Here is a 25,212-nt window from a genome sequence, read left to right on the forward strand (position 1 = left end):
CCGTGGATGGGGTCCGACTCTCGGAGGCCCTCACCCTGGAACAACGCCAGGAATGTCGGGACCTTCTGTTGCAGTTCACCGACCTGTTTTCCCTCACCCCAGGTGTCACCTCCTGGTGTGTGCACGATGTGGACACGGGGGACAGCCCCCCTATCCGCCACCGGGCCTACCGCGTACCAGATCGGGTACGGGCTTGCATCCAGGAAGAAGTGACCAAAATGCTCACCCTCGGGGTCATTGAGCCCTCAGACAGCCCCTGGGCCAGCCCAGTAGTACTGGTCCCCAAAGCAGCCGCTCCCGGCACCACACCGGAACTCCGGTTCTGCGTCGACTACCGGGGCTTGAATGCGGTCACCAGAACAGACGCACATCCCATCCCCCGGGCAGATGAACTAATCGACCGCATGGGAGCTGCCCGCTACCTCAGCATTTTCGACCTGACGGCGGGCTACTGGCAGATCGGCCTCACACCCCGGGCCCAAGAACGATCTGCATTTTCCACTCCTGATGGCCATTATCATTTCAAGGTCATGCCCTTCGGCATGAAGAATGCCCCCGCAACATTTCAGCGGCTAGTCAACAAGGTCTTGGCCGGGCTCGAAGGATTCAGCGCCGCCTACCTAGACGACATCGCTGTGTACAGCCACCACTGGTCCGACCACCTCCACCACCTCCGAGCGGTGCTACAGGCCCTTCAGCAAGCCGGCCTCACGATCAAGGCCAGCAAATGCCAAATTGGGCAGGGGTCCGTAACCTACCTCGGACACCAGGTGGGAAGCGGCCTGGTGGCCCCTCTGCAGCTCAAGATCGCCGCCATCCAGTCCTGGCAGCCCCCCATCACCCAGACCGAGGTCCGCGCCTTTTTGGGACTCACGGGCTATTACAGACGGTTCGTGAAAGACTATGGTACCATAGTGGGGCCCCTCACGGAGCTCATGTCCAAAAATCAACCCAAGAAGGTCAACTGGACCCCAGATTGTCAAACAGCCTTCGAACAACTGAAGGCCGCCATGTGCTCCGCCCCTGTGCTCCAGGCCCCCGACTACAGCCGGGAATTCGTCGTACAGACGGATGCCTCCGACCACGGCATTGGGGTGGTCCTGTCTCAATTGAACACCGAAGGCCTTGATCAGCCAGTGGCCTTCATCAGCAGGCGACTCCTGCCTCGAGAACAACGATGGAGCACCATCGAGAGGGAGGCCTTCGCCGTGGTGTGGGCCCTCAAAAAACTCCGGCCCTACCTCTTTGGCACACACTTCCGGGTGCAGACCGACCATCGACCCCTGCAGTGGCTGATGCAGATGCGGGGGGAAAACCCAAAGCTACTACGTTGGTCCATCTCCCTACAAGGGATGGACTTCACTGTTGAACACCGGCCTGGGCCAGACCACGCCAACGCAGATGGCCTGTCCCGGTTTTTCCGCCTCGACGAGGAGAGTCCCCAAGAGGATGGGTGACTCTCCCCGCCTTCAGCTGGGGGGGACGCATGTTGGACAGGCCACGTGAAGGGCCGCTCCCCCTCTGCCCGACCAGGCCCGAGCCCGGTCCCTCCAGTGTCACACACCACCACTTCACGCTTTCCGTCCCCTCCGGGACCCTTGCCTCTGAACATATCGACCTCGTGGGCCCGATCTCTCACTGGCCCGCGCGCCCAGCCTGGGCGCCATCTTGGACACTCCGCCACGAGGCCGCGTGGCCCCCGAACGACCCCAACCCTGGGCCTGGCCAGGCCTCAGACATCCCGGCACCATCATCCACCCAGGAGGTGAGCGGACCACTTGGCAGGTCAATGGGAGAAAGAGGTGTCGATGGTTCTCCCTCGCCAGGTGCCGCTCGCCCACCATCTCCCCGGGCGCTGGCTCCACCCCCCTGCTGGGTGTCTGGACCCCTTCATCCCGGACCCCCCAACCTCCAAGGGCGAGGGTCCGGACATCAAAGAGGATCAGCCCTATAACTGGGGCAGCTCCAGAGCAGGAAGGCAGTTGTATCCTGGAGTCGAGAGACGCAGTGAAGAACTCATCCTTGACGGACTACTGGCGCTGCCGTAGCCCTGCCTTGCAAACCATCGTCCTGCCTGTTGGCGCTGCCGAAACCTTCGTACTCATCATCGTCGTCGGGACCTGCTGGCGTGGCCGCGGACCGTTTGTAACCACCATCTTCATCGGGACCTGCTGGCTCCGCCGCGGACCGTCGCTTCCTTCATCCATCTCGGGACCTGCTGGCTCCGCCGCGGCCCGATCATCTAGAACGCCGAGCTCGAGGATTGAGAGCTATTTTCATCTATTGGTAACAAGACTGTCCCGCTACCCTTTTCCCAATCCAGAGACCAGAATCGAGGGGACCCCTGAGTCCAGACCTCCTTGTATAATTTCACCGTAACTAAAGAATTGCTGATAAAGTATCGTTGAACCTTATCCTGGTGTGGTGTCCGTCTGTGGGGGGGAAGTTACTTGTCTGTACGATCGCTGGAGACGGCTCTCCCCGGAGACCTCTCCCCTTGTCCTCGGCCGACCCTCCCGGTCCGTCTAACACTCGGTCCGAATCTACCAGATATCTTAATACCTACCAAGGAAGATTCGTCACATTTTCGGAAACGTCCTCTTCGGAATCATCAGCTGAATCAGATCCAGGGGAAGGGTCATCTAACAGGAATCAACAGAAGAGGCCTTTTTTAGGACAAGGCCAACAACAACAGAGGAGCAAATTCAAACCCCCACAATGGGAAATGAGCACGCGCAAGTGGAATTACAAGTCGTAAAAAATTCCTCTATCATCAACATTTCCAACAAGATCTTGACCAAAGCAGAGGAAGAACTGCTGCAATTGGGCCTCTCTTTCGTACCTGATACACGCATAGACTTCACCAAAGTGAAATTGGAGGTGATCGAATTCTTTCGAAAAATCCGACTCAGATGGTTCTTCAAAGACGCTGTGAACCAGCCACAAACAGAGGTCTCAGGTCTTAGAAACAAATCCTCCTTTTGTCCACCGAGTAATAATATGGCGAAGAACATCATCACCTTCGAACAAAAAGTGCTGTCCTCACTTAATGTGTTGGAGAAGAAGAGACGATTTATACCAGCAAATCTCTCAAAAGATCAAAGACAAGCCATCGGTGCACTAAAAAACCAGCAGGAAGCAGTTATCAGGCCAGCGGACAAAGGAGGGGCAGTGGTCCTGTGGTCGAAAGAACTGTATAAAGCAGAAGGTAGGAGCCATGTCTACAATCTCAATTGGTACCGCCGCATCACACAAGATCCCACGGCGGAGATCACCCATGAAATATCTCGGATGGTGAAGGAGGGCGAGAGAGAATGGAATCCTTGGTCCAAAGGAAGCGGAATTCCTAGTAAGACGATACCCACGAACTCCACACCTGTACTTTCTTCCAAAAGTACACAAAGACCCCAACACACCACCAGGTCGACCGATAGTATCGGGATGTGATTCAGTGCTGGAGCCAATTCCAAATTTGTTGATGTGTTTTTGAAGGAATTTGTCACAATAGTACCATCGTATCTTCGTGACACGATGGATTTCATAAACAAGGTGGAAGGACTGGAATTTGACCCAGGTACCCAACTTCTGGTCACAATGGACGTTTCGTCTTTATATACTCAAATTCCACAGCAAGATGGAGTGGATGTCATCGAAATGTATTTGGACACCAGACCACGTCCTCATAGGGTACCCACCGAGTTGATTGTCAACTTTGAGGCCTTGGCTCTTAAAAATAACTTTTTTGTGTTTGAAGAAGAAATGTTCCTACAAATCAAGGGATCAGCGATGGGCTGTCCCTTTGCACCAGAGATGGCAATACTATACATGGCCCAGTATGAGAAGAAGTTTGTGTACAATAACAACCCGTACAAAGCCCACATTGGGCAGTGGATGAGGTATATAGACGATGTGTGGTGTATCTGGAATGGTACACCACAATCTCTGGAAGAATTCCATGACTGGCTGAATAACAGAAGTCCAGACATTAAATTCAGTTTGGCGTATGATTGCAGAACCATGCCATTCTTGGATGTAGAGATCAAATCAACACCTGAAGGTCTCAAGTCGACTCTGTACCAGAAAAAACTGATAAAAACAATTTCTTGCACTACAAAAGTTATCACCCAAAGAGTCTCAAGAACAATCTCCCCTACGGACAATTCCTTAGGGTGAGAAGGAATTGCTCAAGAACAGAAGACTTTGTCACTCATGGTGAAGCACTCACTAACAAACTGAAAGAGAGAGGGTATCCAGCCAAGCTCTTGAAACATTGCATGAAGAGGGCAAGATGGACACCTCGGGAACATCTTCTGCAGAAGCGAGTGAAACCACAAATGGATCGGATGGTATGTGTATCCACATTTGGACCCCACACGACCCCGGTACAAAAAATCATCCGGAACAACTGGCATTTGGTCGAGGAAATCATCCCCGAGATCGGCAAACCCTTGTTTTCGCTAAAGAAAAATCGCAGCATAGGACAGCAGATTTCCTCTACCCGGGCGGCAACCAAAAGAGAAACACAGAGCACCCTCTTCAACATGGGCCCAGTCAAAGGACACCACAAGTGTGGAACATGCTCGGTGTGCAGCTTGACGATGGAAGGCACTCACTTTACTGATGGCACAAAACACTGGCGTCACGAGGACTTCACAAACTGCAAAACAAAATACGCAGTGTACGCCATAACCTGCCCCTGCGGGAAAGTATACATAGGCAAAACAACACAAGAAGTGCGCCAACGCATAATCCAACATAGATCTCGGATAAATAACAAAGTACTGACAGCACCTCTTGTGTCCCACTTTCTGAAAAAAGAACATTCGGTCAATGATCTTAAGTGGACTATTTTGGCAAGTATCAAAAACATTGCGGGTGCCGGCGGGGACCCGGATGTACGACTGGCACAAAAAGAGGCCTACCTTATTTTAAAATTCAACACTGCTATGTCGGGATTGAATGATCTCAATGAATTCAGCAATCTATAATGATCTGGAAGTCTGCAACGCCAGTCTGCTTTTGCTTGCTGCAGCTCATGTGATCGTAGTGTACCAACTCTGAGATAATCATAGCGAAAAGATTATCCATCAGCCTTTGCTCCATTAAATCTATAGATGTTTCCACATCCCAATACGTGTCTCATGCTGCACATGACATCTGTACCTTAATTTTCAAAGATGTGGCAGTTAAACTACGTTTCCCATAACACACCAGGACCGCAGTCCGTTCAAATACAGGTAGACACGCCCCCTGGGCAAACAAGCTGTCTTCCAGAACTCGTTGTGTGCCGGACCGTAGCGTCTCTTAGCTCTGTAGAGAAGTAGGTCACCCCGCAGGGACATATTCGATACCGGATAAGTTCTTAAAATCACGTCTCCCTAAACGCTCGCTCTTTATACCAACAGCTCTCAAGCCCGTGCGGCGGCTGCCGCCTCCCCACGCGTGCAGTTAGGACTAATCTGCCTCGTAAAAAAGGTAGGACATTTACAAGTTTCCCGACCGTCCTAGCATGTTAGTTGCATCACAATCCATACTAAGGGGTCCCTATCCTTTCTCCAGATTATATAGATCTGCACAATGAACAACTGACACGGGCCGGCACCATTCCTTTTTAGCGGCAATCTCTGCACACTGTTAAGGTATGTTTTGGTCTTATATAATGTATAAGTGCAGCACATTAGAGACAGTTGAGTACCGCTTCTAACCGAGATCTTTTACGCTATCTATCCACAGGGAGTGATCCGAACCTCTCACCATTAAGGTACTTTTATTTTTAGAGTGGTTGAGTCGAAGCGATGAGTTTATATAAGTTAGCCCCTTCACTGATATCGTTTTTTAAATTATTTCACAGTGACAACTACCCCCCAGTCCATGTCCTGAGGAGAACCCGTCTAATGTTGTTGGGTTCGAAACGCGTCGACGTTCTTACCTCCAAAATACCAAATAATTAGGGCTCGCTAGGAATCAACTCAATACACTTGCAAATGTTTGATCTGTTCCCATGTCATTCCTAGCCATAGCACTTGATGTTAAATCTATTGTGTATCTTGTGTAGGTGATAACAAGTAGGCTCATTGTAACCTGTTAGTCCACTTGTACAGTCTATATCCAGGACTGGAGCTCAATGATTGATTGACCTGAGGCCTACCACAGTTGTCCATGTTAACCATTTGTGACAATTTCCTTGTTTAAGTATTGTGTTTGATATCTTCTTTTCAGTTCACTGAATATGTATTTGTGTATCCTTATAAATGTTGTGTTGTATTTTTTGATGACAAAAAACTCTTAAAAATATTTTACAATATAAAAAAAGTTATTCAATACAAATGGTTGTCCAACCTAGCAATTTATTATACTAGGCTGCGCACTACTACATAGACTCAAACTGCCCGGCCATTTTTTTGTTTATTGCATAATAGTGGTCCAGGCCGGTCAGTGACAGGACCCAAGCATTTCCCAGTTTTCCCCCAGACACTGCAGTGGCAGCTCCAAGACCCTTTTAAAAGGCGGCTTGTGTGGGTGGTACAATTAGTGCTGCAAGTCCACTAGCAACATTTGACTTACAGGCCCTGGTTACACACAGTGTACTGTACTGTAGGGGCAAAGTAGCACATCAAAACAAGCCAGTCATGGAAACACCAATTCACATGCACTATTTACATAGGGATCACTTGCACTTTGGCACTGATCAGCACTGGTAAAGTGCACCAATTATTTGAACCAGCAAAAATGGAATCCAGGACACAAATAAATTACAGGAGGTAGAGGCAAAAAAGACAGTAGAAACCATGTCAAGAATGCCAGGTCCAACACCTATCCACAGAAACTGCCCCTTTACACGGCTGATAGGGCACTATGTTCACCTGCCTCGAGAAACTGTACCCATTACACACCTGCTAGGCTACGGTCTTATGAACAGAATCAGTCCATCACAGAAACTGTTATTTTTATGTGCCTGCTAGGACATAGTGTCTACCCATCACCAGAATGTTTAGAGTAGAGTGCTCTCCTATCTCAAGAAACTGTCCCAGGGCACAGGCCTAATCCACCTTATAAACTAAACTCCAGAAAATGTCTGTCATGATTCCTAGAGCTGCAGTCTGAGTGCCAGGTAGTCTTGTTATGAATGTGCTGGACTCACAACAGAGAACATCAACCAGCTAAACAGGAAGACACTGTAAGAGTGCTGCTTTAGGAGAGCTGCACAACCTTAATTGGTCACACCGGGACACACACCACTTACCCAAGCCCGTGGCTGGGGCCTGGAAGTCTGCAGCAAACAGAGGTCCAACACCACAAACCCCAGCCGTAGGCTGGGCACTGGAACACAGTACCACACACAGGGCCAACACCACAAACCCCAGCCAGAGGCTGAGCCCTGGAACAATGCACCCCACACAGGGCTAACACCACAAGTACCATCCAGGGCTTGGCCCTCAAACACTGCACCACATACATGGCAAACACCACAAACCTCAGCCAGAGGCTGGGCCCTGGAACACTCCACCACATAGAGGGCCAACACCACAAACCCCAGACAAAGGCTGAGTCCTGGAACACTGCACCACACACAGGGGCAACACCACAAACCCCACACAGAGGCGGAGCCCTGGAACACTGCACCACACACAGGGCTAACCCTCCCTGTCCAGCCAGACGAGCTGGGCCCTGGACACTGCACAACACACAGGGCCAAACCTATTTGCTTACAGTCAGAGGGGCTGGGCCCAAAGCAATCCATCTGCTTTTTTCTCTCTGTGCCTACAGGTGCTGGTAGTAGTTTTTCCGGTTCTACTACATTCCAGGCATGCACAACTCACACCGCTCTGCTCTATTTGGAGAACGGAGCTTGGCACAGCTTGTTGCAGTCATGGTGGCTGCAGACGCCAGGACCGTGCTGTTAGAAGAAGCCACCTGCTCCATCTGCAGGGACCTGTACACTGACCCCGTGACCCTGGACTGCGGACACAACTTCTGCCTTGCCTGCTTTAGCACATTTAAGAGTAAAGAGGACCTGGAGAAAGCCTGCCCAGAATGCAAGGAGCGCTTTGACCTAGAAAAGGAAATGAAACCGAATAAGAGATTAGCAAACATGGTGGATGCGGTGAAGAAACTGCAAAAAGTGTCAGGAAGTCTGTGTGAGGAGCACGGGGCGAGGCTGCAGCTCTTCTGTGAAACCGATGGGGAACTGCTGTGTGTGTTCTTTATCGGGTCCGGGGCACACAGAGAGCACAGTGTGACCCTTGTAAAGAAAGCAGAGCAGGAGTACAAGGTAAGAGGGACTTGAGTTAGTGTCAAGAAACCCTTGCGGGGTATAGTGTCTTTACAAATACAAATAACATGACGTTGTATTATTGTTTGCACATTTGCTTTTATTTAATAAATAATTAGCATTGTTACACATTCACACACATTTTAAATGTACTGCTGTTTTTCGGTCCAGTATTGTACATTGCACAATTCAGCTCAAACATCCTAATAAGTGCCCCCTTATTCTAATGTTGACACAATAAGGTCAGGATTGCATCCATTAGTAAAGTCAGACTTTTACTCAAGAAACCTGTGTCAGACTCACAAGGTCTTCCCTGGTGTGTATTTCTAGGTCCAGCAGCAGTCTATCTCTTGACTCTATGATGATATACTGCAGCTTCAACACATAGCTTTATTGAACAACTAGAGCGCTAACATTCAGCAGTCAGGATATAAGTGAGGTGCTTCTGGTAACATTTTGTTGGAATAATAGCTGCTGAACGCATTTAGCATTTCATGTGGGGCAGGCTGAACTGAATGTGCATCGAACAGGCCCCCAGCCTTTGGTGGATTTTGTAGCACCACATTGCATTTTTTAATATGGCTTTAAAATAGAAATGTTGTGGCACAAACATTTGCTTTTTCCAGCAAATGTGATTCTTTTCAGTTTACTGACATTCCATGGTTTATCATATATCTTCGAACCCTAGCACCTCACCCTCTATTACCATTACCTATTGTACCTTACTACCCCGCATGGCATCAAGCTCTCCATAGAGATGTTCCTTGATCACTCCAACCCCTTATTCCCCTTTTCTGCCATCAACCTTCTCAGCCTCTCTGAATATTCCATCACCTACCCACCAATAACACTCCAATCATCAGTCTCCTCTGACATCAGACTCAACTAAGCATCGCCCTCCTATCATAATTCTCCTCTACCAGGCTCCTCAGCCTCACATCATCACACATCTGCTACTATTCCAACCTCGTCCTCCGTCAACCCTGATTGACACTGCACCTCCTATGCCATCACCCACATATTTACCTATAACACTCCTCATTCAACACCCACTGCTGTCACCCTCACCCTTATATGCCACAACTGTAATTCATCACCCACTTAACTTGCCCTAATCCGTCTCTGTCATAGAGAATCAGGGGTGGCAGAGGGAAACACACCCCAGGGAGGCAAGGATGATATAGGGAACCACTGCAAGGAGGCAAGGATGACAGGGAGAAACTCACAGCAGGGAGGCAAGGACAACCAAGGGAAGCACTTAAGAGAGTTTTACTGTTGTCGGTGCTTGAGTTTCAGGCGTTGTACATGGAATACACCACTTTGTAACATCTCGTCAAATTAGTACAGGGTTCTTGAGAGGAGCAGAAAGCACCCTGCTTCCCCCAAATTAATCAATCCAAGTTTGAACCAACAATTTTAACAAATGCAAGGCACACGACAAAACAATCAATTTATAGTTAGTAGTTATTTTTAAGAAATGAAAGATGCTTGAATTATTGTTCCTTGTTGTGTTCTTTATTCTCTTTTAGCCAATTGCCTATGCGTTTCATCGCAGTGGAATGTGCCCCATATGACACGTCCACCACCACCATGTCCACCACTACCACGTCCACCATTACCGCGACCACCACCATCACATCCACCACCATCACATCCACCACCATCATGTCCACCACTATCACGTCCACCACCATCAAATCCACCACCACCACGTTCATCACCACCACCACCACCACCACATCCACTACCATCACCACGACCACCACCACAACCAGCACCACCATGTCCACCACCACCATGTCCATCACCGCCATGTCCACCACAATGTCCATCACATTCACCACCACCATGTCCACCACCACATACAGCACCACTACGTCCACCACCACATCCACCACCACATATGACACCACTACGTCCACCACCACATCCACTGCCAGCACTTCCTCCACCACCACATCTATCACCACTACCATGCCCACCAACACCATGTCCACCACCATGTCCACATCCGCTATGTCCACCACCACCACCACCACTTCCACCACCACGCCCACCACCAGCACCACCAACACGTCCACCACCTCCATGTCCACCACTACCATGTCTACCATCATCTGTTTTAAATCCAAGCCGAGGACCGGAACCGATCGGTAAAAGCAGGGTGAGACCTTCAATTGAAGACCACCCACATGTTTCTCGCTCCTGTGTGCAGCAAGCCAACTTCCCTAATTGGACGCAGCCTGGCAGTTGACACAAACAGCACACTACATACATTGAAGAGCAGCTACTCTGCCCTCATTACATTGTTAGGAAAGGGAAACCCATCCTCTCCTTCCTTACATAGGGGGTTGCCAGGCCCTGAAGAAAGTCCTGGACCTTTATGGCCACGCTGGACTGAAACATGTTGGCACTAGGGTCTTAAGACCATAATATCCTGAAATGACCCAATTGTATAAATAATTGTTATACAGTATTTTTAACTTCTCGGATAGACCCCAAAATAAAGGGATACAGGGGATCTATCTGTGTGATTTTATCTTACATAAAGCCCCCTCATTGAAAATATCAGAAGAGCTTCCCAACACTGTGGTCGAGCCCACCCCGACTTGTAGGGGTCGGGGTGACCCGATGATGAAGCATGACACCACTAGGGTGTGTGAGGGTAATATAAATAAAATAGTTTTTTCCCCCCACATATGTGGTTGAGCTAGTCACAACCTTATAGTACCTCTAGTCTTATCGCCCCTACCCTTTCTCTTCAGATCACAGGTACAGTTTTTTATAATTACTCAACTGACCACGTGGTCCACTGGAGTATTTTTTGCGTGCTAGATCTCTTTGGGAGGACATACTCCGGTAATCCCTCTCTTACCCTCCAGGCTACTGGATCACCCCAGTGCCTTATTGTGCTATTGTACCATCAGAACGACCATCACCACTGTGGTGGTGAGCCTCAGCAAGGCCTACCAGTGCAAGGGATTTGCCCTTCTGTGCACAAGTACTCAGACCAATAGAATAGAAGTTGGCACGGAAACTGCAATAGAAAATACAACGTTTATTAAAACCTCATGAGGTGGAACTACATTCACACAGCACCCTTCGGTAATGTATGAAGTAGCACTCTGAATGAAAGGAGCTTTGTCCTTTTATACAAACACAGAGGCTCAAAAGAAGGCGGTAAAAGTACAAGAAGAAGGTTTTAGGTATATACATTGTCATGTAGAAAACCTACAGTCAACAAGTGGGTGGAGCTAACAGTTGGTAATTCTAGTAAACACATCCTGACAGTCACATTCTAGTAACAGCTGCAAAGACAGCTGCAAGTTCAACTGAGCATGTGCGAGCAGAAGAAGCTAAATATAACCTATCTCTAGGCAGATTTCAAGAGCAGACAACTGCAAGGTAGGACAGAGCACATTGCATGCATGTGGTAGAACATGGCAAACAAAATGGCTGCCAGAAATACAAAAGGGATTCCATAAAAGGGCCAAGATAGCCTCTGATTACAGGATGGCTTCTGCTAATGCTAACCCAATTGCTGCCAATTTACAACACCACCATCACGTCCAACACCATCACGTACACTCCCACCACGTCCATCACCACCACCACCACATCCACTACCATCACCATGACCACCACCACAACCAGCACCACCATGTCCACCACCACCATGTCCATCACCGCCACGTCCACCACCATGTCCATCACATTCACCACCACCATGTTCACCACCACATACAGCACCACTATGTCCACCACCACATCCACCACCACGTATGACACCACTACGTCCACCACCACATCCACTGCCAGCACTTCCTCCACCACCACATCTATCACCACTACCATGTCCACCAACACCATGTCCACCACCATGTCCACATCCTCTATGTCCACCACCACCACCACCACTTCCACCACCACGCCCACCACCAGCACCACCAACACGTCCACCACCTCCATGTCCTCCACTACCATGTCTACCATCAGAACGACCATCACCACTGTGGTGGTGAGCCTCAGCAAGGCGTACCAGTGCAAGGGGTTCGCCCTTTTGTGTACAAGTACTCAGACCAATAGAATAGAAGTTGGCACGGAAACTGCAATAGAAAAGACAAAGTTTAATAAAACCTCATGAGGTGGAACTACATTCACACAGCACCCTTCGGTAATGTATGAAGTAGCACTCTGAATGAAAGGAGCTTTGTCGTTTTATACAAACACAGAGGCTCAAAAGAAGGCGGTAAAAGTACAAGAAGAAGGTTTTAGATATATATTGTCATGTAGAAAACCTACAGTCAACAAGTGGGTGGAGCTAACAGTTGGTAATTCTAGTAAAAACATCCTGACAGTTACATTCTAGTAACAGCTGCAAAGACAGCTACAAGTTCAACTGAGCATGTGCGAGCAGAAGAATCTAAATATAACCTATCTCTAGGCAGATTTCAAGAGCAGACAACAGCAAGGTAGGACAGAGCACATTGCATGCACGTGGTAGAACATGGCAAACAAAATGGCTGCCAGAAATACAAAAGGAATTCTTCAAAAGGGCCAAGATAGCCTCTGATTACAGGATGGCTGCTGCTAATGCTAACCCAATTGCTGCCAATTTACAACACCACCATCACGTCCAACACCATCAAGTCCACCACCACAACCAGCACAACCATGTTCACAACCCCCACGTCCATTACCATCACGTCCACCACCAGGTCCACTATTACATCCACCACCACCATGTCCACCACCACCACATCCACCACAACATACAGCAGCACTACGTCCACATCTATCACCACTACCATGTCCATGTCCAATACCATCATGTCCACCACCAAGTCCACCACCACCATGTCCACCACCACCATGTCCACCACATCCACCACTATGTCCACTGCTACCACCATGTCCACCACCACCACCATGTCTACCACCACCATGTCCACCAATACCACGTCCACAATCACCACCACCATGTCCACCACCACCACCAAGACACCCACCACCACCACATACACCACCACCACATCAACCATGTCCACCACCAAGACATCCACCACCAACACCTCCATCACAACCAACACACCACGTCCATCTCCACCACATACACTACCACTAGCACATCCACCACCACAACCAGCACTACCACGTCCACCACCACCATGTCGATTACCATTCCGGAAAGCATGTCCACTACTACATCCACAACCATGTCCACCACTACCACATCCACCACCACCGTGTTTACCACCACCATGTCTAACAACACCAAGTCAACAATCACCACCACCATGTCCACCACCAAGACATCCACCACCACCCACTGCTACCACTACGTCCACCACCACCATGTCTGCCACCACCATGTCCACCAACACCATGTCCACAATCACCACCACCATGTCCACCACCACCACCAAGACATCCACCACCAACACCTCCATCACAACCAACGTCACCACGTCCATCAACACCACCACCACGTACACTACCACGTACACCACCACAACCAGCACTACCACGTCCACCACCACCATGTCCATTTCCACTACGGAAAGCATGTCCACTACTATATCCACCACCATGTCCACCACCACCACATCCACCACCACCGTGTCTACCACCACCATGTCCAACAACACCATGTCCACAATCACCACCACCATGTCACCACCAAGACATCCACCACTACCCACTGCTACCACTACGTCCACCACCACCATGTCTGCCACCACCATGGCCACCAACACCACGTCCACAATCACCACCACCACCACCAAGACATCCATCAACACCACATCTACCACCACCACATCCACCATGTCCACCACCACCACCAAGACATCCACCACCAACACCTCCATCACAACCACCACCATGTCCATTACCACCACATACACTACCATGTCCACCATCACAAAAAGCACCACCACGTCCACCACCACCACGCCCATTACCACCACGTCCACCGCCATGTCCACTACTACATCCACCACCATGTCCACCACCACCACATCCACCACCACCATGTCAACCACCACAATGTCCACCAACACCATGTCCACAATCACCACCACCATGTCTACTACCAAGACATCCACCACATCCACCATGTCCACCACAACTGCATTCATCACCACCACCAACACCTCCATCACAACCAACACCACCATGCCCACCACCACCACATCCACCACCACCACATTCACCATGTCCACCACCACTAACTCCACAACCACCACCATGTTCACCACTACCACGTCCACCACGTCCACAACCACATCCAGCACCATCACCACCAACACATCTACCACCACCACGTCCACCACCACCATGTCCACCACCTCCACTACCACCACATCCACCACCACCATGTCCATCACCAACACGTCCACCACCACCACGTCCACCACCACCACATACAGCACCACTACGGCCACCTGATCCACCACCACCATGTTCAGCACCCCTACTTCTGCCACTATGTCCACCACCACCACGTCCACCACCATCACCACCACCATGTCCACCACCACCACTACCAACAGCACCTCAATGTCCAACACTACCACCACCACCACGTCCACCATCACCGTGTCTACCACCACCATATCCACCAACACCACATCCACCATCACCACCATGTCCACCACCAGCACATCCACCACCACCATGTCCAACACCACCATGCCCACCACATCCACATCACATTCACCACCACTACCACCACCTCCACCACTACTACCTCCACCACCACCACCATGACCACCACTACCACCACATTTGCCATGTCCACCACTACCACATTCACCACCACAATATCCATCACCACCACTACCACATCCACCACATCTACCACCACTATGTCCACCACATCCTCCACCACCACTACGTCCAACAACATCAGCACCATCACCACGTCCACCACCACCACCGTGTCCACCACTACCATGTCCACCACCACCACGTCCACCCCCACCATGTCCACCATGCCACCACCACCATGTCCACTACCACCACCACGTCAACCATCACATCCACCACCACCACATCCACCACCAAGTCCACCACCACCATGTATACTACCATCTCCATCACCACGTCTACCACCACCATGTCTACCACCACATCCATCACCACCAGATCCACCACCGCATCCGTCACCACATCCACCCCCACCATCAGCACCACTACCACCATGTTTACCACCACTACGTCCACCGCTACATCCACCACCACATCCACCATCAACATGTCTAACACCACATCCACCAACACAACCACCAACATGTCCACCACCACATCCACCACCGCCACATCCACCACCGCCACATCCACCACAACCACCACCATGTCCAACACCAAGTCCACCACCACCACTTTCACCACCACATCTACTACTACCACCATGTCCACCACTACCACCAAGTCTACCACCACCACTATATCTACCACCACCATGTTCACCACCCCCCCTATGTACACCACCACCAAGTCCACATCCATGGCCACCACCACCACATCTACCACCACCATGTCCACCACAGCCGCCACCACAGCCACCACTACTACCACCACTTCCACTACCACCACGTCTACCACCACTATGCACACCACCGCCGACACTACCACCAACACGTCCCCATGTCCACAACTGCCATGTCCACCACCACCACCATCTCCACCACCACCTCATTGTCTACCACCACCAAGTCCACCACCACCACTTTCACCACCACATCTACTACTACCACCATGTCCACCACTACCACCAAGTCTACCACCACCACTATATCTACCACCACCATGTTCACCACCCCCCCTATGTACACCACCACCAAGTCCACATCCATGGCCACCACCACCACATCTACCACCACCATGTCCACCACAGCCGCCACCACAGCCACCACTACTACCACCACTTCCACTACCACCACGTCTACCACCACTATGCACACCACCGCCGACACTACCACCAACACGTCCCCATGTCCACAACTGCCATGTCCACCACCACCACCATCTCCACCACCACCTCATTGTCTACCACCACCAAGTCCACCACCACCACTTTCACCACCACATCTACTACTACCACCATGTCCACCACTACCACCAAGTCTACCACCACCACTATATCTACCACCACCATGTTCACCACCCCCCTATGTACACCACCACCAAGTCCACATCCATGGCCACCACCACCACATCTACCACCACCATGTCCACCACAGCCGCCACCACAGCCACCACTACTACCACCACTTCCACTACCACCACGTCTACCACCACTATGCACACCACCGCCGACACTACCACCAACACGTCCCCATGTCCACAACTGCCATGTCCACCTCCACCACCATGTCCACCACCACCTCATTGTCTACCACCACCATGTCCACCACCACCACATCCATCACTACCACCATCACCATGTACACCACCACTACCATATCTACCACAACATCTACCACCAGCACGTCCACCCCCACCTCGTCCAACACCATGTCCACCACCATGTCCACCACAACCACATCCACCACCACCATCTCCACCACCACCATGCCCACCACCACCATGTCCACTGCTACCACTACATCCACCACCATGTCCAACACCATGTCTACCACCACCACATCAACCACCACCACAATGTCCACCACCAGCACATCCACCATCACCATGTCCAACACCACCATGCCCACCATGTCCACCACCATCATGTCCACCACCAGCACATCCACCACCACCATGTCCAACCTCACCAAGCCTACCATGTCCACCACCATGACATTCACCACCACAACCACTACCTCCACCACTACCACCGCCACCACCACCACCATGACCACCACGACCACTAAGTTCAACATGTCCACCACCACCACATTCACCACCACAACGTCCATCACCATCATTACCACATCCACCACGTTCACCACCACCATGTCCACCACCACATCCACAACCACCACGTCCACCACCACCAGAATCTGCACCATCACCACTTCCACCACGTCTACCACGTCCACCACCACCATGTTCACCATCACTACATCCACCACGTCAACCACCATGTCCACCACCACCATCTCCACCACCACCACGTCCACCACCACCATGTCTGCCACCATGTCTCCTACCACATCCCCCACCACCTACACCACCACAAAAACATCCACCACGTCCACAACCACAATGTCCACCACCATCTCCACCACTACCTCATTGTCCACTACCACCGCCACCACCATGTCTATCACCACCACATCCACCACCAACATGTCCACCACTACCATGTCCACCATGTTGTTAGAATTGGGGGCTTCTGGTTGGCGCAGGTATGCACTTGTGACAAGCAGGGACCCTCTCCTCTAAGTCAGGGCGAAGGATGACCCCTTAGAATTACCCTTGCTCACCCTCTAGGTGCGTGGCGTGAGCAGCCAAGGCTATTCTCCAGGCGTTTCTTAGTTAAGCATTTGCAGTCACACACACAGTAAATATACCAACCACCCCCACAAATGGACACCGGGCTGTACTTATTTAAAAATACGGTTCCTTTTTATAAAAATATATCTCTGCAGGCAAGTATTTATCACAAGACCATAAATAACGTTTTTCTTAGGCCACAGTTTGTATTTAGGCAGTTTTATCTTAGTTAGTCTCTTTCTACTTCTAGAATAGCTCTTTTAGTCCTTCTGAACTGTTCTTAGTTCCTTGAAGCCCTTTTGGGGCTTACTGACCGCTTCGTAGTGCTTCTGTGCGCTTCTCTCGATGAAAGTGGGCGACACCCTACCGCGTCTCACGCATCTAGCATGAGTAGCGTACACAGCGGTTCATTTACTTCAAGGAGATACGAGGCGTACAGTCAGGACTTTCAGATGCGGCGCGTACAACTTCTTTTGGGAGATGCTGGATGCCCAGTTACTGGAAATAAGGGTCGCACATTCACTTGTTGCTAACGTGCAGCGCACACTCACTTACTGGCAATGCGACGCGCTCAGGCAAGGTTCCCACGTTGGCTTTGGGGAAAACAGAACGGTGCTGACCCCAAGTCCGTTGAAGAGGTCTGGGCGGGTGTCCGGTATCTTCTGGGAAAACAGGAACGACTTGCACTCCTTCAGTGCTCGTCGGGGGGAGCCTACGGGCTCTCAGTGGCGGCGGCTTTCGGGAGGCAGGTACGGCCCAGGTCCTCCAGTACGGTCTGTACTGGGGCCGCTTCAGGGGGCGGCACGGCCTCTTTCCAGGTCAGAGGGCAAAGAGGGGTGGGTGGGTACGCTGCAGACGTACAGCGGCTGCCCAGGGCATAGATCAATCTCGACAGGGAAATTACAGCGGGAGGGGCGAGCGAAGGCACACAACACGCTCCAGTAACAGGCAGGCGACAGGGGAGCAGGCGGCCCGGTCCACAGGGAACGGAGGGACTCTGCACGAGCGGGGCTCTCACAGGACACGGGCGGCCAGGCTCCTGGGTGTCACAGCCCTAGGAGGGGGCAAAGGGGGCACAAGGTCTCAGCTCCAGCAGGAGAAAGCTCACAGATTGGATGAGAGCGAGCGAAGGCTCCAAGAACCCACTAGTCCTGGGGTTCAGATCAGGGGGCAAGCTCAAACAAGCCCTTGGAAAAAGTTTCTAGCACAAGTCAGCAAAGTCTTTTCAGCAAGTCTTTTCCTCTCCTTCCTCAGCAAGGCAAGCAGCAGGCCAGTCCTTCCAGCATCTTCTTCTCCTTCTAGTTGGGCAGAGGTTCTTTGTGGGAAACAGGATTCTAATTTACAAGGAGCAGGGCTCCGACTTTTATACAGAATTTTCTTTGTTCTTGCCGGCCGGGGGGGCCTCTGCATAACTTCTTTCAGTCTCTGAGCACTTTGTTGGGTGTACTCTGGTCTCTCCTTTCAGCGTGAGGGGCAAGCACATCAGACGCTGCACAGGAGGTGGAGACAGCATTGTGTGGACAGGGGCAGCCAGGAGTACCTTGTTGACAGTGCTTCTCCCTTCCTGGGCCAGTTGTCGGACTGAGTCATCAGTCGCTCCCCAGGGGGTGGAGCCAGCATTGTGGTGGCAGAGTACAGCCCTATTCAGAGTACAGGGGTAATCCCACCTCCCACCAAGATGTAATCCTTGCAGTCACCACCTGTCATCCCCCAGCCCTGTCACTCACATAACCCAGACAGTCAGATACACATCCTAGCAGAGGCGGGCTGAAGTGGTTAGGCAAGCAAATACTAGCTTTCTAAAAGTAGCATTTGCAAACACAGGATATTAAAATAAACTTTACTAAAATAAGTGTTTTAATATTCTGAGTTCAGGCATACTAAACTTGACTTTCTACCATGTTCCCTGAGCCTGCTGGGATTATAGGGTGTAATAATTCAATGCAGCACTTACATCGGGAGGGGGATCGGGGGGGGGAGGATGTGGAAACAGCCAGTAACAATCTGACCAAACGCATTAGGGAGGCACTGGACTGCACGGCCCCTCCATGCCGGAAGCAGGCGGGCTGCCGTACTCAGAGACACCCGACATACAATTCAGTCTTTCCCATTCTGAAACCAAGATCGCTTTTTTTGGATGTGGAGGTGTTCCCCAAAACCGGAAAGTTGGCAACGACTCTGTTTGTAAAACCAACAGATCGCAATAAGGCGTTATTATTCCAGAGCAATCACCCGAGAAGCTTAAGAGAAAACCTGCCTTACGGGCAGTTTCTGCGCGTGCGCAGAAACTGTAGGTATGAGAATGACTTCTCTCACCATGCTGAAAAACTCGTTTCCAAACTTTGTGACAGAGGGTACCGCAAAAAACTGGTCAAAGATTGTATGAAAAGAGCCAGGTGGACCCCCCGTGAAACATTGTTGGAGCGGAAAAAGAAATCAGAACAAAAGCGCCAAGTCTGTTTAACCACCTTTTGCCCTAACGCCAATCAGTTGAAACGCATCATTGGGCACAATTGGCACTTGGTGAAGAACCTAGACAAAAGTCTGAGAGATCCACCTTTGTTTGCGTTTAAAAGAGAGAACAGTGTCGCACACCATCTGGTAAGAGCCTCAATGCCAACCCAAATCCAACCATCCCTTCGCCAAATGATGGGATTGGCCCCAATACTTGGTCACCACAAATGTGGTACATGCCTCTGTTGTGAAACCACTATACAGGGCTCTGTTTTCCAGCATAAGGGCATCTCTTGGAAGCACGAGGTATTCAGCAACTGCAAATCCAAATTTGTAGTCTACGGCATCAAATGCCCATGTGACCGCTTGTACATTGGCAAAACTGAGCAAGAAGTGCGCCAACGCATATCGCAACATAAGTCCAGGCTGAAAAGAAACGTTGAGAATGCTCCGCTGGTAAATCACTGGACCAGGATGCGACATGGGCTTAACGAGTTCAAATGGACAGTCATCTCCAGGATAGAAAAAGACCCACGGGGGGCGACTAGAGCCTCAAACTATCCAGAAGGGAAGCACTGTTGATTGTCAAGTTTGACACGGCTGTGTCAGGCTTAAATGATTTATCTGAAATATCAAAATTATGACCAATTAAAACGTAAAGCGTAAGCGCCACACTTCATTATCCTCTAGGAAAAAGTAACCCTAAGCACGTGAAATGCACTTTTTTGCCTCCAGTTTTCCACTATCATTGTTCCCATGTTAAGTCAGCCTTTACCCAATCGATTGACTTTATATGCCAACGGAGCTCAGTCCCTGGGCTTTATGATCACACGTGGAATTCCTTTTTACGGTTTGTTATTATTTTTTCCACCTCTCTTTGGGAATCTCCTCTTCACAGCGCCGATGACTAGACCCCTCCCCCTACTTCTTCTGGACCTACCTAGTCAGTCCGCACCCGTAGAACCGCCCCTCACCATGAGGCTTCAGTGTATCCTCTGCGTTATAAAGGAGAGCTTTACTCGGCAGGGTAACGCGCCTGCGCGAGGGACTAGTGTCAAGTTAGACGCCGACCGACCCCAGTGCGAAGGAGACATCGTTGGATTTAAGCTTATTGGTGAGAACTGCCGCCCGGCTATTTTGGGTTTCGACCCCCTTGTGTTCCTTTCATGCCCCTAATCTAGGCCCCCCGAACTCTATTTGTGACCACTGGTGTCATCATTTCTTGTCTCTTTTTTCTACAGCATACGCGATTAAGTCGATATGTGCTGACGCTGCCCCTCTTCATAACGTACCGTAGACTAATCCTGCACAAGTCTTCTACGTTCTACCGCTTTCAAAACGGGATGCAAACGCAAGACTTTCTTTCTTTTAATTTTTCATGTTTAGACAACTCTGAGCTCCCATACCAAGTATTGCATTCTCTTTGCATAAATACTTTGCAGGACTTGCGACCCCCGATCCACTGGGCATGCAGTGTTTTTACCCCTCCTGACGGTGATGGAGATCTCTCCCGTGTTCCACGCCGACGTCATTTCACCTTGTATATTCGGCGGTTGGCTTTATCCCAAACGAGGTATTTTACTTCATTCGCCTACTGTTTATCATAAAAGGTTCACATGGTACAGGCTGTTTTCACCCAGCCAGCCCGTACCATATTCAACGTCATTTACGATTTGGCCTCACTTTAAAGGTCTGTCTCATTTCATTTCCCCTTGCAGGTTCATGTATGTTTCATCGTACATCATAAACCTTTAACCGCCTGTGTTCACCTCCAGCCACAGAGCGGTAAGACTTCCACCCCTGTCCTCCCCTGCTATGTTAATAGCTTAGATTTTTTCGGTTGAGTCACACTTTTTTATTCTTGACTTTCAGGCCTTGTCATCCCAGAGAAGCCTATTCCGTTCCGACCCCAATAGGTCCAACGTATAGCCTTTTGGGTGGTAAGTATCCAGAAAACTCAGTGTAAAAAAGGTATCTCTTGCTTTGTGAGTATTCCTAAACCTAGAGTAGTGGGCCACTTTTCCCCTAGGGCCCCTTACATCTGGTTCTTAGGAAGGTCTTTAACATAAGATTCTTCACATAATTATTTCCACAGTCCAGTGTAAATCCATGACAGGTACATTGCTAAGATTTAAGACTCCTGACGTGCCATGTTATTGAGTAGAGTATATGTCATTTTGAATTGAACTTCTCTTCACATGCATGTTTTTTTTTCCTCCCTTGCAGTGTTTGAGGCCCTGATGAGAATCCCCGACGAATAAAAGGGGATTTGAAACTCGTAGGCCAATCTTTCACTGGTCTGCTTGAGTATATAGGAGTCATTACTACCCCCAGACTCCTTACCATCTTGTGTACATTACCTATCTGTATTATTCCCTAATGAATGGTGTAAAATTTAAAAATCGATTGGAATGTACTATTTTTAAACAATTGTACTAAATTATTGTATAATTGATGCAGATCCAGTTTGTATTTTCTTTTCATTGTAGCAGCAGTGTGTGGTATGTTTGACTCAGGTATGAATGCGGTGAATGCCCTTTGAATGTGACATGATTGAGGTTTTGGAATGTTTGAAGTTTCTATTTGAATGTAGTTTGATGTGTCCTTAATTGTTCTAATTTTTCTAATGCTTCTCTTTTTTGATGTAAAGATAAATTTCGTAATAATTGTTGAATTTCTATAAAATAAAATTGCGACTAAGTAGCAATACCCTATCTCGAACTAATTTTCTTGATGTGGATGATGAGTTCTAGCATTGAATAAATGTTATCAGTACTGGCACCTCCCTTTGTTATTTGGTACTCAGAGAACGGCCCCGTGGTTTAACATTGAGCTGCGGGCATCTAAAGCGGAGTGCAAGCGCTCAGAGAGGCAGTGGCGGGTAGCCTTTAGGAGCCAGGTCAAACAAGAATATTTAGTAAAAAGGCGCATCTACCATGGGAAGATTAGGAAGGCTAAAGCAGCCTACTATGCTGATGAAATCAGGGAGGCAGAGAATTCTGTGAAAGAATTGTTCCTGATCTATGAGACTCTTTCGGTAGGAAGATCTGCCATTGCACCTAGTGACTGCTCGGTGGACTCGTGCAATCGTATCAAAGATTATTTCATGGAAAAAGTCTCTAAAATATACTCCTCCTTCCCCAGCCAGACCATGGCAGCATCCGAGTTAGTTGAACCTCCTAGGGGAACCAAGGGTCTACATGTGTTGGCAAGGTTTACTACTCCTCCTCCAGAAGTACTGATACAGATCTGTAGGTTGGTAAAATCGGGCTCCCCCAGGGACCCAACATCCCCTAAACGCTTAGTCGATAGCCTTCCACTTTTGGAGCCCTACATTAGGCATCTACTAGATGTCTACTTTAGGACCCATACTGTACACAAAGACTGGAAACAGGTGGTAGTGCTCCCCCTGCAAAGAAGCCAAACATTACCTTTGAAAAACTGGAAAAACCTTGCCCTATCTCCCTGTTACCGTACTTGGCCAAAGTGGTGGAGAAGGCCGTGAATATGCAGCTAATGGAGTTTGTGGATGAGGCAAGCCTCCTTCACGATACCCATTTCGGATTCCGGCCAGGCACTCCACGGAGTCAGCCCTACTTAGGGCAGTTGAGACCATGAGGCAGGGGGTGGATGAGGGCCAAACAATGGCCTTGATCCTGCTGGATCTCAGCACAGCATTCAACACTGTAGCTCATGCCATCTTGCTACAGTGTCTGAACAAAGGTGGGATCTCTGGTGCTGCGCTGAAATGGATCCAATCCTTCCTGACTGATAGAGGCTTTCAGGTCAGGCAGGGAGACTACTATTCGAGAATGGTTAATTTGGATCAGGGCATGCCACAAGGGTCGTCCCTGAGTCCAACTCTTTTTAACCTGTATGTCTCCACAGTGGGCACCATAGTAGAGAGCCATGGGCTTTGCATAGTGTCGTATGCCGACGACACGCAGCAGGCCATCTCCCTATCGCGCACGCCCAGTCTTGCTGCAGAGAAATTTAGAGCTTGCATGCAGGAGTTGGCAGCCTGGATGTCTGCCAACTGCCTAAAGTTAAATGGCAGCAAGACGGAGGTGCTCGTGGTGGGGGGTGGCCCGTCGGTGTGGCCGTCGGCATGGTGGCCATCCTGTCTGGGGATGACACCTACACCGTGTCAAGAAGCCAAAAATCTTGGGGTATGGCTTGATGCTGACCTCACATTTGGACCTCAAATCAGCCGTGTGGTGGGGGTATGCTTCGGTGTTCTAAAAAGCCTGCGGAAGATCCTTGACCTGATTCCGGTGGAGGCCCGTGGGACGATGGTGCATGCCCTGCTTACGGCGCGACTGGACTACGGCAATATGCTATATCTGGGGGCGACGGGCAAGAACATCAGTCGTCTCCAGGTATTGCAGAATGCCGCGGCCCGGTTGGTTTTGAGACTACCACGAAGGTCGGCCTCGGGGAAAGCGCTCCAGGCACTTCACTGGCTCCCAGTGAGAAGCAGGATTGAGTAAAAGGCATTGTGTACTTGCCACCGCATTTTGCATGGTAAAGCGCCGGCGCCTTTACGGGACCTGATTTCTCAATATGAGCCATCCCGTGCCCTGCGTTCCACCAGTGCGGGGCTACTGATAGTCCCCAAAGTAAGGAAAGCTCGGATGGGGGCAGGTATCTGGCAGCCAGGAGCTGGAACGGACTGCCGTCGGAGCTACGCCAGGAGCCATCCAAATCCAGATTCAGGGGGAAACTTAAAACCCATCTCTGTAACCGCTAGATATGCTCTGCTTCTGGTTGCCTGATTCTGTCGCTTCCACTTGTCACAGCGCGGGGACACGCCGGTGCGCGTAACCATGTGCTTTACAAATCTCCCTAATATTATAATTATTATTAATTCCAGCAGCTCATCTTGGCCTAAGAGAACAGGTAGCCTTACAATACTGAAATACGAATTTGGCTGTAATTCACTATTAGGACATGCCACACACATCAGGGATTGTCCTACCTTAGACTTACAATGCCCCCTGCCCTAGGGCCAACCATAGGGATGACTAATATGAAGCAAAGGG

The 25,212-nt window shown here is 50.0% G+C and overlaps 1 pseudogene across 1 annotated transcript; it reads left to right on the forward strand.

The window, feature by feature from the left end:
* Positions 1–7,851: 7,851 nt before the first annotated feature.
* Positions 7,852–22,099, forward strand: LOC147718138 (E3 ubiquitin-protein ligase TRIM21 pseudogene; annotated as a pseudogene). The gene is made up of 2 exons (XR_015295556.1): positions 7,852–8,272; positions 22,043–22,099. The product of XR_015295556.1 is annotated as an E3 ubiquitin-protein ligase TRIM21 pseudogene (transcript).
* Positions 22,100–25,212: the final 3,113 nt, after the last annotated feature.

The sequence above is a fragment of the Lissotriton vulgaris genome, chromosome 4_2 (genome assembly GCF_964263255.1).
Source record: "Lissotriton vulgaris chromosome 4_2, aLisVul1.2, whole genome shotgun sequence".
Classification (NCBI taxonomy): Eukaryota; Metazoa; Chordata; class Amphibia; order Caudata; family Salamandridae; genus Lissotriton; species Lissotriton vulgaris.